At 35.4% G+C, this 9,359-nt stretch overlaps 1 pseudogene; it reads right to left on the reverse strand.

Annotated features, from left to right (window-relative positions):
- Window positions 1-708: 708 nt before the first annotated feature.
- LOC102401551 lies at window positions 709-7,363 on the reverse strand (annotated as a pseudogene).
- Between the last annotated feature and the right edge of the window lie 1,996 nt (window positions 7,364-9,359).

The following is a 9,359-nucleotide window of genomic DNA, read 5'->3' on the forward strand; positions in this document are numbered from 1 at the left end:
GTTATGGTTGGAACTAGAAAATGTTAGACTTTATATTCTCTGCTAATTTGTTTAGAATTTATCCTGACAAATATGGTGAGACTTTTATATTTAAACATTCAAGGGGAGTGATATGATTAATCTTATATTTTACAAAGAAACTCTAAAAATTATGTGGAGAAATAAACTGGAGAGAGGTAATCATGGACATGGAGAAGATAGTAAATTCCATTTTGGGTATGTTGTATTGAGGTAGCTCTGAAACATAGGTAATTTTCCCTCACCATCCCGAAACTTCCTGCATCAGTTTGTTAACTGGAGTCTTTTATTAAACTACTCACCTAATGAACTGAAAATTAACTATTAATAATCACATATGCATTAGAAAAAACAAATATTAAAGCAAAAAGGAATTTTACTGAACTCAAATAAAATTGAACCTCTTCATTTTATAAATAAGAGTTATAACTATAAGAATTTTTTTTCACATTTCTCCAACAGATTTATTTCTTTAAAGGAATGGATTTTGAAGAGAGAAAACATGTTGCAGAGAGGTATGGAATATAAAATAAATACAAATGTAAGATGTTTTGCTAATTGCTTTATAACCACAACAAACTAGTACAGAGAATGCCCTGTACAAAACACAGTAAAGGTTCAAAGATGCAGGTGTTCCCTTAGGCAAGGCTGAAGACTTCAGTGTCTGGTATTTGGAATTTAGTATGCAGTCCTTGTTTTTGGATGGATCACTGGGTGTGTAGCACAGTCCATGCTTTTAACCAGATTTGAACAGGAGAATGGCCACTCGGTCCAGGTAGAAGTAGATGAAGTGTTTGGTTTCATGTGTCACATAACTACCAAAGTTCCTCCCCACGGTGCAGTGCCAGGTGGGGCTGTACTTCTTGTCAAACTCCTTCTTGATATGGGCCACAATGTCCTTCTCTGTATTATATTTCTCCAATGCCCGAGTAGCACACTCCACAGAGTCCTGTTGCATCTCCTCCGATATATCAGCATTCTAGATTCCGGCCTTTCCGTCACACACAGTTACCAAGGAGCAGGGGCTGGCTGACTGCAACAGTCTTCTGGGGGAAAGGCTAGCAAGATTCACGCCTGTGTAGAGAGACAGTTGCTACCGAAGCCGTGGCACATCTATAAGAAATTTTATGTAAGCTTCATGGTAATTGCAAAGAGAAACACTTGTGGTAGAAAAGCTAAAACAGAAATAAATCAAAGCCTACTGCTAAAAATGGCAACCCATTCTCAGTATTCTTGCCTGGAAAATTCCATGGACAGAGGAACCTGACAGGCTACAGTTTGTGGGGCTGCAAAGAGTCGGACTCAACTGAACGACTAACACACACTGCTATAAAAATCGCTAAATCAGAAATGAAGACCCCGAGAGATGAAGGCAAAAAAGGAATAATAAAACAGACAGAAACAACTACCAAAAAGGTAATGGTAAATCCTTACTTATCAGTAATTACCTTAAATGTAAATGTATTAAATTGCCAATGAAATGACAAAGTGATTGGATGGATACAGTGCATGATCCAACTAAAATGCTGCCTACAAGAGACTCACATTATCGTTAAGGATGCATATAGGCTGAAAATAAAGGGATGGTAAAAGATAATCTTTGCAATAATAATTAAAATAGATCAGGGGTGCTAAGAGGTGCTTAGTCACTTCGGTTGTGTCTGACTCTTAGTGATCCCATGAACTGTAGCCCACCAGGTTCCTCTGTCCATGCAATTCTCTAGGCAAGAATACTGGAATGGGTAGCCATTTCCTTCTCCAGGGAATCTTCTTGATCCAGGGATCGAACTCAGATCTCTTGCATTGCAAGCAGATTCTTTACCATCTACACAACCATAGAAGCTGCCATGATCAGGGGTAACTATACTCAAATCAGACAAAATAATCATTGCATTAAAAGTTGTCCTAAGAGACAAAGAAGGTCACATACAATGGCAAGGAGGTCAATATGTTAAAAGGATATAGCACTTGTACATATATCGCACAATGTCATAAAACCTAAATATATAAAGCAAATATTAACAAAACTGAATAGAAAAATAGCAATGCAATAATAGTTGGGGACTTTAATACACCACATTTATCAATTAGCAGATCAGACAGATGAGTAATATGTAAAAAAAAGACTTGAACAACAATATAAACCAAAAAAACAGAGGAAATATACACAGAACATTCTACACAACAGAAGCGGAATATGCATTCTTCTCAAGCGCATAAGGGATATTCTACAGGATAGATCACGTTAGGTCACCAAACAAAATTGGAATCATATTGAATATCTTTTCCAATCACAATGGAATGAAACTAGGTATCAATAACAGGAGAAAAATTGAAAAGTTCATAAATATGTGAAAATTTAATAACACTCTCCTGAACAGAAAATAGTTAAAAAAAAAAAAGTCAAAAGGAAAATAACAGCATTTTGAGACAAATGCAAATGGAAACACACTGTACCAAAATTTAAGGATTCATTTAAAGCACTTCTAAGAGAGAATTTTATAGGATAAAAAACTATATTAATAAAAAAGAAATATCTCAAAAAATTCAACCTTATACCTCAAGGAACTAGAAAAAGAAAGTATTTTTCCTTTTGAATATATTTTTTATTATAACACCCTACTTTTATGTATGTATGTGTGTGCTTGTGTGTGTGTAGCAAGAGGTATGTAGACATACATTACAAATACACTATTTTATACAGAAAACATCATATGTAATAGTTAGTCAAAGTTAGATTCTAAAAATAGCTGGGTAATTCTCCTGTATTAACCAAAACTGAGTCAACAGAAAAAAAAAACCTCTCTGGTGTATTTTTATGGTTAAACTTTTCATGATTGGTCCAATTGGACTGAATTTTGCATCAAAGGTAAACATTTATTGTATGAATTTCAGATTGTGTGGATTTTTGTGTGGATAATTGAATATTATCCAGTCTATTTAACTAGCATTAGCCATTAATCAACCATTGGATATTGGCTGTAATATTTGTACATATTTCCATGCAATCATCACATTGATAAGTTTATAAACATCATGGAACATTTGAGAAGCTCTGATTATACATGTATTCCCCCAATTTAAAGTAAACACTTTAAAAATTTTTGTCAAAATACTTTTAAAAATTAAGTTTACCACTATAGATAAGTAATTCTACAGAATTATAAGGAGTTTAGATTTGTTCAAGCTATCTTCAGATGGGTTGTGTGTCTACTAATGAATCTTTGAAACTGGATATAATATGAGTTGATTATTCAAAATCAGTATTTAGAAAAAGAATCTTTGGATTCAAGGTAGAAGAAAATGAATTCTAAAACACTTGTGGTATAAGGTAGGAGGTTGAGAAAAGCAATAGAAAAAAAAAAATAAACTGAAGTATGTGTGTAGGTGTTCCTGAAATGAATAAGCATTGTCCAGGCTGACATTTCCTTAGTATAGTGTCTTATTTAACTGATGGCTTTTCTATTAGAAGGACTTATAATATCTAAACTTTGTGTATGTTAATTCTAGGAAAGTGGCATGTTCTATCTACACTTATTATTTTGCCTCTAAGGATTATTTTTATTTTATCTTTTATTTTGGGGTATAATTGATTTACAATTTTGTGTTAGTTTCAAATGTACAGAGAAGTGAATCTGTTATACAAATTAATATATCCACTCTTTTTAGATTCTTTTCACATATTGGTCATTATAGAGTATTGACTGGAGTTCTTTGTGCTACACAGAAGGCCCTTATTAGTTATCTATGTTATTGATATATATAGTAGTATGTATGTGTCAATTCCAATTTATCCCTCCACCCTTTACCTGTCAGTAACAAGTTTATTTTCCACACCAGCAACTCTTTTGGTTTTATGAAAGTGTTAGTCACTCAGTCATGTCTGACTCTTTGTGACCTCATGGACGATAGCCCACCAGGTAGATAAGTCCATTTGTAGCCTCTTTTTAGATTCCACTATAAGCAATATCATATATTTGTCTTCCTCAGTCTGACTGTCTTTACTCAGTATAAGAATCTCTAGGTTCAACCATGTTGCTAAAAATAGCATGCATTTTTCCTTTTTCTGGCTGAGTAATATTCCATTATGTATATCTACCAATCTTCATTATCCATTTCTATGTTGATGAATATTTTGGTTGCTCCATTCCTGGCTATTGTGAGTAGTGCTTCAGTGAACATTCAGTTGCATGCATTTTTCAAACTATTGTTTTCTCTAAATATATGCCCAGGAGTGGGATGGCTAGATCATATTGTAACTCTGTTTTCAGTTTTATTAAGGAAGCTCCATACTGTTCTTCATAGTGTCTGTACCAGTTTGCATTGCAGCCAACAGTGTAGGAGGGTTACATTTTCTCCACCTTCTTTCCAGCATTTATGGTTTATAGATTTTTTTGATAATGGCCATTCTGACCAGTGTGAGGTGATACAACATTGTAGTTTTGCATTTCCCTAAAAATCAGTGATGTTGAGAATCTTTTCATGTATATCTTCTTTGAAGAAATGTTTATTTAGATCTTCCACGCATTTTTTGATTGCATTGTTTGCCTTTTTTTATATTGAGCTGCATGAGCTATTTGTGCATTTTGGAGATTAATCCCTTGTGGTTTGCTTCACTTGAAGTATTTTCTTTAACATGGAGAGTTTTCTTTTCATTTCTAAATGGTTTTCTTTGTTGTGCAAAAGCTTTTGTTTAATTAGCTTTCATTTGTTTATTTTGTTTTTATTTTCATTATTCTAGAAGGATGATGAAAAAAAGAGCTTGATGCAATTTATATTAGGAAGTGTTCTCCCTGTGTTTTCCTCTAATAGTTTTATAGTATCCAGCCTTACATTTAAATCTTTAATACATTTGAATTTGACTTTGTGTATGGTGTTAGGGTGTGTTCTAATTTCATTCTTTTAGATAGAGCTACCCAGCTTTCCTAGCACCACTTATTGAAAAGACTGTTTTTTCCTCCACTGTATATTCCTGCCTACTTTACCACAGATTATGTGACCATAAATTCATGGGTTAATCTGTGGATTTTCTGTCCTGGTTCATTGATCTGTATTCCTGTTTTGTTCTAATACCATACTGTTTTGATGACTGTATCATTTGTAGTATAGTCTGAAGTCAGGAAACCTTATTCCTCCAGCTCTGTTTTTCTTTCCCAAGATGGATTTGACTATTCAAGGTCTTTTTTGTCTCCACAAAAATTTTAAGATATTTTGTCCTTGTTCTTTGAAAAATGCCATTGGTAAGAGGACAAGGATTTCACTGAATCTGTAGATTGCCTTGGGTAGTATAATCGTTTTGACAATAGTGATTCTTCCAACCCAAGAACATGGTATATCTTTTCATCTGTCTGTGTCATCTTTGACTTCTTTCATCAGTGTCTTATAATTTTTAGAGTTCGGGTCTTTTACTTCCTTCAGTAGGCTTAGTACTAGATATTTTATATTTTTGATGCAATGGTAAATAGGATTGTTTTTTAATTTTTCTTTTTATCTTTTATTGCTAGTGTATAGAAATGCAACAGATTTCTGTGTATTAATTTCATATCATACAACTTTACTAAGTTCATTGGTGACCTCTAGTAATTTTCTGGTAGCATCTTTAGGATTTTCTACATATACTATTATGTCATCTGCAAACAATGACACTTTTACTTCTTTTCCAATTTGGATTCCTTTTATTTAATTTTCTTCTTTGATACCCATGGCCAGGACTTCCAAAACTATGTTGAATAAAAGTGAGAAGATTGGACATCCTTGTCTTGTTTCTGATGTTAGAGGACATGCTTTCAGCTTTTCGCCATTGAATATGTTTGTTGCAGGTTTGTCATATATGGCCTTTATTATGTTGGTGTAAGTTCCCTTTAAGCCCACTTTCTGTAGAGTTTTTATCATAAATGGATTTTGAACTTTGTCAAATATTCTTTTATATATATTGAGATAATCATATGGCTTTTATTCTTCAGTCTGTTAATTGTTGTGTATTACATTGATTCATTTGCATATATTGAAATAGTCTTGCAACACTGGGATGAATCTCACTTGATTAGGATATATGATCTTTTTAATGTGTTGTTGGTTACAGGTTCCTAGTATTCTGTTGAGGAGTTTAACATCTATGTTCATTGGTGATATTGGCCTATAATTTTCTTTTCTTGTGATATCTATCTGATTTGGGTGTCATGATTCCTCTGCAATTTTTGGGAAGAGTTTCAGAAGCTCTTCTCTAAATGTTTGAAAGAATTTGCTTGTGAATTCATCTAGTCTTGGATTTCTGTTTCTTAGAAAGTTTTTAATCATGGTTTCAATTTTAGTTCTTAAGACTTGTCTGTTCATATTTTCTATTCTTGGTTCAGTATTTGAAGGATGTATCTTTCTAAGAAATTGTCCATTTCTTCTCGGTTGTCCATTATATTGGCATGTAGTTGCTTGTGGGAATTTCTTACAATCATTTGTATTTCTATGGTGTCAGTTCTAACTTCTCCTTTATCATTTCATATTTTATTGATTTGAGTCCTCTTTCTTTTTATCTTGGTGACTTTGGCTAATGGTTTATCAATTATGTTTATCTTTTCAGAGAACTACCTTTTAGTATCATTTGTCTTTGCTATTGTTTTATTCATCTCTTTCATTTATATTTGCCCTAATATTTGATTTTTTTCCCTCATACTAACAATGGGTTTTGTTTGTTCTTCAGGTGTAAGAATAGGTTGTTTATTTGAGATTTTTTCCTGTCTCCTGAGATAAGATTTTGTTGCTATAAGCTTCCCTTTTAGAGCTGCTTTTGTTGTGTCCCATAGCTTTTGGATTATCATGCTTTCATTTTGCTTATCTCTAGGTATTTTTTACTTTTTCTTTGGTTTCTTCAGTGGTTTATTGATTATTAATAACATTGTTTAGTCTCCATGTGTTCATGTTCTTTAAAGTTTTTTTTCCCCTGTAATTTCTTTCTATATCTTTGTGGTCAGAAGATGCTTTATATGATTTCAATTTTCTTAAATTTACCAAAACTTGATTTGTGGCCCAAGATATGATCTATCCTTAAGAATGCTCCATGTGCACTTGAGAAGAAAGTGTATTCTGCTCCTTTCAGTTGGAATGTCTCACAAATATCAATTAAATATATCCATTCTAATATGTCATTTAAAGCTTGTGTTTCCTTATTAATTTTATGTATGGATGATCTACTCACTGGTGAATGTGGAGTGTTGAATTCCTCTACTATTGTGTTCCTGTCAATTTCCCCTTTTATGGCTGTTAGCACTTGCCTTATATGTTGCAGGGCCCCTATTTTGGGTGCATATGTATTTACAATTGTTATGTCTTCTTGATTTGACCTCTTGATCATAATGTAGTGTTCTTCTTGTCTCTTGTAACAATCTTTCTTTTAAAGTCTATTTTGTCTGATAGAATGTTGCTACTCCAGCTTTCTTTAAATTTTCATTTGAATGGAATATCTTTTTTCCATCTCTTCAGTCTGTATGTGTCCCTAGGTTTGAGATGGTTGTCTGGTAGAAAGCATATATACAGGTCTTGTTTTCATATCTATTCAACCAGTCTGTGTCTTTTGGTAGAATCATTTAGTCTATTTACATTTTATTTTAATTTATTTATTTTTGGTTGAAAGATAATTGCTTTACAGTGTTGTCTTAGTTTCTACCAAACATCAACATGAATCAGCCCTAGGGTTACTTATGTCCCCTTCCACCTGAATATCCCTCCCACCTCCCTATCCATCCCACCGCTAATCTATTTACATTTAATGTAATTTATATATATGTTCCTATTGCCATTTTCTTAATTGTTTTTGGTTTGCTTTTGTAGTTCTTTTTCTTCTCTTCTGTTTCCTGCTTAGAGACGTTCCTTTAGTATTTATTGTAAAACTGGTTTGGAGGTGTTGGATTCTCTCAGCTTTTGCATGTCTATAAAGCGGTTGAGAGTGCCAGGCTTCGACGGCACAGGAACGGCCGAGAGCAGGTACCCTGCATCCGAGGTCAGGGGGGCGGCCGAGAGGAGTTACCCCGCGTCCGACGTCAGGGGTGGCAGCCAGAAGGAGCTGCCCCATGCCCCCATGCCCGAGGCCAGGGGCGGCAGCTGGGAGGACCAACCCCACATCCAAGGAGCCCTGGCTGTGTGGGCACAGGAGGGCCTAGAGGAGCTATCCCACATTGAAGGTCAGGAAGGGAGGCGGTGAGGAGATACCCCTCGTCCAAGGTAAGGAGCAGGGGATGTGCTTTGCTGGAGTAGCCGTGAAGAGATACCCCATGCCCAAGGTAAGAGAAACCCAAGGAAGACAGTAGGTGTTGCAAGAGGGCATCAGAGGGCAGACACACTGAAACCATACTCACAGAAAACTAGTCAGTCTAATCACACTAGGACCACAGCCTTGTCTAACTCAATGAAAGTAAGCCATGCCCATGGGGCAACCCAAGATGGGTGGATCATGGTGGAGAGATCTGACAGAATGTGGTCCACTGGAGAAGGGAATGGCAAACCACTTCAGTATTCTTGCCCTGAGAACCCCATAAACAGTATGAAAAGGCAAAATGATAGGATACTGAAGGAGGAACTCCCCAGGTCAGTAGGGGCCCAATATGCTACTGGAGATCAGTGGAGAAATAACTCCAGAAAGAATGAAGGGATGGAGCCAAAGCAAAAAGAATACCCATCTGTGGATGTGACTGGTGATAGAAGCAAGGTCCGATGCTGTAAAGAGCAATATTGCATAGGAACTTGGAATGTCAGGTCCATGAATCAAGGCAAATTGGAAGTGGTCAAACAAGAGATGGCAAGTGTGAACATCGACATTCTAGGAATCAGTGAACTAAGATGGACTGGAATGGGTGAATTTAACTCAGATGACCATTATATCTACTACTGCAGGCAGGAATCCCTCAGAAGAAATGGAGTAGTCATCATGGTCAACAAAAGAGTCCAAAATGCAGTACTTGGATGCAATCTCAAAAACGACAGAATGATCTCTGTTCATTTCCAAGGCAAACCATTCAACATCACAGTAATCCAAGTCTATGCCCCAACCAGTAACGCTGAAGAAGCTGAAGTTGAACGATTCTATGAAGACCTATGAGACCTTTTAGAACTAACACCCAAAAAAGATCTCCTTTTCATTATAGGGGACTGGAATGCAAAAGGTAGTCAAGAAACACCTGGAGTGACAGGCAAATTTGGCCTTGGAATATGGAATGAAGCATGGCAAAGACTAATAGAGTTTTGCCAATAAAATGCACTGATCATAACAAACACCCTCTTCCAAGAACACAAGAAAAGACTTTACACATGGACATCACCAGATGGTCAACACCGAAATCAGATTGATTATATTC

Source organism: Bubalus bubalis, chromosome X (genome assembly GCF_019923935.1).
Source record: "Bubalus bubalis isolate 160015118507 breed Murrah chromosome X, NDDB_SH_1, whole genome shotgun sequence".
NCBI classification, from domain to species: Eukaryota; Metazoa; Chordata; class Mammalia; order Artiodactyla; family Bovidae; genus Bubalus; species Bubalus bubalis.